The sequence below is a fragment of the Olea europaea genome, chromosome 15, assembly GCF_002742605.1.
Source record: "Olea europaea var. sylvestris chromosome 15, O_europaea_v1, whole genome shotgun sequence".
Lineage (NCBI taxonomy): Eukaryota > Viridiplantae > Streptophyta > Magnoliopsida > Lamiales > Oleaceae > Olea > Olea europaea.
In genome coordinates, this window is record NC_036251.1 from 1,202,578 (window position 1) to 1,207,874 (window position 5,297).

Sequence of the window (5,297 nt, forward strand, 5' to 3'; positions counted from 1 at the left end):
CCTTTTTAAATAAACCCCCCCTACCCCCCCCCCCCCCAACAAAACTCTTTGTATTCATTGTCTTTATATCTACAAATTTCTATCATAAATTCAAACTATTTTTCCAAGGCTCAAGTACTTTCAATCTTACTATCTAAACTAAAATATTTCAATTTCTAAAATCGAGAAAATACATATAAAGTCCTAGAAAATCTGTGGACAGTTGTATATACAAAGTTGTCGACATCAAATGTGATGATGGTGTCTACATCACGACCCAATCACGATCTTCCTAGTACCCTATTACATTATTTTACCAATCTCCAATCTCATCTTAGGCTTTCAAGTCTATGAGCATGGAGGAAATTCTCAAGAATATTTACTATGATTCAGAGTGTTTTGCTCTGGATATAATGGGGTTGCTAGTCTTTGAGTTGGTGCTAGAGGTAAATTGAAGATGATGAGTAATTGGAAGGACTACAAGAAAATCAAAAACAAAATCAATCAACCTAAGTATGGAGATAACGTGCTCCAATTTTGCAACTTTAGCAAGAGGGAAGTACTTATTAGAGACTTTCTAGACTAGATCATTCCAGTGGTGCAGTTTTGAGGATGAGTCCAGCCACTCTCTTTGATTCTAATCTGATTTTCTTTAAATTGCAAAAAAGTTAGAAAAGAGACAAAGTGAGAAGACAAGCCTGGGGTCATTACATCGTGCATGTGTTTTGCATTCGTTGTTCAAGAGGAAAAAAAGTTATTGAAAGAAACGGCTCTTGTTTTCTCTATTAGGGGTTAGATCCCACTATGATCTCATTTTCGATTATTAAAAATTATAGCTAGATAAACTCCCGAACTGAACCGAGAAGTTCGACTCGATTCTTCTTAGGTTAAATACCTGAATTAGTACTAAAATCAAGAACCAACTTGTTTATTTTAGTTCTTAGTTCTAGACTAATAACCGAAAGTCCCTAATTGTTGCTATCTTTTTTTTTATTTATTTAAACAAGCTAAATTATTTTATTTTTTCGAATAAAATTTATCAACTAAGTGATTAACTTAAAGTGCGCAAGGCTCCAACTCTCAAGTGCTAACCGAACTTAAGCCCAAAATATTTTTTTCTACAAATTTCAATCGTAGGTCAAATTCACTTTCACCATTCACATAACACTCAATCATTTTGTCATTTAAATTTAGCCATTGCCCTTATTTTCAGCCGCTCTCCAATCACAAGCCTCAACTTCATCTTTGCTTCTCAAGATTCACACGAGACCATATCATCAAATCCTATATTTTCCCACATTAAATCTTTTTAGTTGGACAACTTTTTGTATATTTATGTTTTTTAATTGTGCTTTTTCAATTATTTCTTGTAGAGTTTCTTGGCGTGACAAGTCAAGCATTGGATGATTGATTTAAATGGTTAATTATCACTGGTAATAATTAAAATATTTTATTTCTATAACTCTTAATTTATATTTCAGTTTCTATATGATTTGAAGAAAATGAATCAATGAAATGGAATTATCGATATTTTAGCGTTACTTTTTGGTAACTTGTATGCATTGGTGAATGGATCTTAGTAGACAACTTGTTATTTATATATTTTAAAATTGGACTATGTTATTTTGTAAAAGTTTAGATTGAACATATCATTTGTTGGATTAATGCAATGTTATTGTAAATATTAAAAAAATTTAATTATTTTACAAAACCGTATGGGACCAACCCGGTTCGGTTCCTTCATTACATTTGGGCTCATCGGCTCTACTTACTAAATACCTAAAAGTTCTAGTCCAGGCCTATTAAAAATGATACGAAGTACTCTTGATACTTTGTCACATTTCTTTCCTTTCCCATATGAGAAAATTACATCCAATGTGCCGATGATTAAGAAAGTAGATGTCCTTTCGAATTGAAATCTGAATTTCTATTTCTTTGGTAATCTTTGTTTCCAACAAATCTCATATCGTCATTATACATGATACAGCATTCCTTTGTTACTAAGATGTGCTTTATCATATCTATATGTTTTACCTAGTGTAATATACAATGACTTGCACTACTTACACATATATTGGACAATTAGGGAAAGGACGATAAAAAAAATTATTGTTAGATTTTGTTCTTTGCTTTAGTTTATGCCATTCAAGTAGCTTACTTTACAAAGTTTATGGATACATCGTGTTAGGTTTTAACTTGTATTGATTATTCGTTAGACAAAAGGATTTTTATAAAAGAGGGGTAAAATTAATTGGTTAGTTGTTTATTTGGATAGGGAGTCTTGGAGATCAGTTATTGAACAAGGAAAATCGATATTGTACTTTGGTCGGCATGCTGCTTAAGCCTTTCTCAAGTGGCTGCATTACAAAGTCAATCGAAAGTTTGTCGCTCGACTATAGCTCACGGTTTGGTTGACTGTTGCTCACCTTTCGCTCGAGCGACAGATCATAGCTTGCTAACCGTTTGCTTTTTGCTCAAGCAATTGGATTATCTGGGAAAAACCTAGTTCGTGTGTTTAATCTGTTCTCTAATTCTAAACAACCCCAAACTCTCCAAACTATAAATAACAAACCTCTATTTCATCCAGAGGTTGGTTGATCATTGTTTTCTACCTTCATAACTCCTTTGGAGATCAAATAATAATTCTACATCTTGAGATCAATCAACCACAAATTGGGTCCAAAACAACCACTTCCTAAATATAATCAGGATGGTACTTTCTCAATAGTTTTATGAGGTTTATGAAGATTGAGGGTGGTTGGATCAAAATCATATGAAGAGTATGAGAACAAGGTAGTTTTGGTGATCCACAAGAGAGCAAAAGACAATTCTATAAGATCGGGAGTTGGTGTGAGTAAAGCATGTTTTAGTTGGTTTTGGAGATTGCAGGAATTAGATCAGTTAGTCTAGTGTGTTTTTTAGACTAAATAATACTGTAAGTTCTTATTGGCTATAACGGAAGTCACTGGCTTGATCCCGAAATTTTTAATTCCATGAAGAATTTTTTCCATCAACAAATCTTGTGTCATTTACTGCTTTATTACTATTGTACCAATTCAAAATAGGATAAAATCGACTTGATTGACTAAACATTTAGAAAAATTAAAAGGTAAATTATTGCTTTTAATTGATAATTTTAATTCCACATTATTTACCTATTCACCCCACTTTAGGTGATTTTAGAGTCGAACTGGTAACTTTCAATAGGTATGAGAGCCTCAATTCGATTCTTGACACTAACTTAATCCAGATGAGCCAGTCTATTTTCGTGCTTCCATATTTTGGCAAAAGCAATTACACCTATTGGAAGGTTAGAATGAGTTGATTTCTAAAGTCTTTGGTTGGATCATCCCTTCTACTACTGATGCAGGTGTAGTCACCCCTACAGAGGTTGCCACTTGGTCTAAAATTGAGTTAGATAAGTGTAACTAGAATAATAAAGAGCCTCATCCCCTATTCATGGATATGTCCGTCGAAGAGTTTAGGAGAGTATCAATATGTGAAACCGCAAAAGAGGTTTGGGATATCGTAGAGACCACAAATGAGGGAACTAAAATTGTTAAGAATTTCAAACTACAAATGCTGACCACTAGGTTTGAAGAAATTAGATTGAAGGATGGTGAATCATTCGATGATTTCTATGCATACTTGAATGACATAGTAAATTCTAGCTTCAATCCAGGTGAGAAAGTTTAGGAAACGAAAATTATGAGAAAAGTACTTAGATCCTTACTCGAGAGAATTAGGCCTAAAATCACGGCTATCGAGTAGAGCAAGGATTTAGATACAGTTAAGATTGAAGAATTAGTTTGATCTAAACAAACTTATGAATTCATCGTATTTCAACCTAAGAAGAACAAGTCTATAGCCTTGAACATTGTTAGAGAAGAAAAGTATGACTCTACTTACACAAAGACAATTAATGATGAGGAGATAGTTTATTTCGTTAAAAAAAATTTGAAAAATGTTTCAAAATAAGAAAATGCCTCAAGAGAGACATAGAGGTGCTCTAGTGAGAGACATATGGCCTTTTCTCTCCTATAAAAAATTATCTTTCTTTTCTCTATTGTGGCTCTACTGTTTTTACTCACAATTAGCCACCTCACTATCTTATCTCCTACTCTCATTTTGCTTCTTCTTGCTTTTCTTTTCTTCCTCACCTCTCAATTTCAATTAATCCTTGTAGACCTATTGTGGTGTTAAAGGTACAAAAGTAACGGCTCTCCCATCTTTTACAAATTTGTACATATTTTTGAATCCATCATGTTTCACCTTTCTATCATACTTCCATGGCCTACCAACAAAATATGCCTAGCGTGTATAGAAACTATATCACACATCACATCATCTCTATACCTCCCAATCAATAAATTCACCAAAACTTGCCTACTTACCCTAACCTCTCCTTATTCATCTAGTTTTCAAAGAATGTTATGAAGGTAGAATATAATGATCAACCATCCATTTCACGAAGTGGGGCATGGGTATATATAGTAAAGAGGTTTCGGGAAGTATAGGCTAGATAAACTCTTGAAAAACACAAGTTAGGGTTTCTCAGGAAACACAATCACTCGAGTGAGAACCCAACAATAGATGCTCCGCTCGAGCGATAAGCAGGCAGAAGGCTAGTGACAATGTTATTGTTTTGGACGCTCGAACAACAATCTGGCAGCGGGCTTGCATAATTTCAGTAACTTTTTTCTTCGTTCCATAGACGACCTGAAGAATTCCTAACTCATCTATGCAATCTACCAACAGATTCCTTGACTTTTACAACTCTTTTAATAATAATCCTTTTGTCTTAAAAATAGCTAATACAATTAAAACCTAACATAAAGTATTCTTGATATTTAGTCACATTTCTACCTTCCCCATCCGAGAAAATTACATTAAATGTTTTGGCGATAAAAATGGATTTGCTTTTGATTTGATGTCTGGATTCCACGGGTGTATTATTTCATCAGTAAGGTGTTTCCATTAAATCTCTCATATCATCATTATACATGATCTACATGATACAATATCCACTAGTTTCTATTGTGTTTCACAATCTATGCTTTACTTGTTATCACGTATATTGATAGGCACTACTTATTATTTGGCATTCTAGGAAAGGATGATTTGTGAATTTTTGGACTTGATCATTCCAATGATGCAGCTTGGTGGATATGAGTCTCGCAATTCTGTGGGATTCCAATAATTGCAAAAAAAAAAAAAAAAATGTGAGAGAAGAGACAAAAAGAGTAGCACTTCCATGGGTCGTGCGAACTTCATGCACACGTTGTGCGTTTGTTGTTCCATGGGAAAAAAGTTATTAA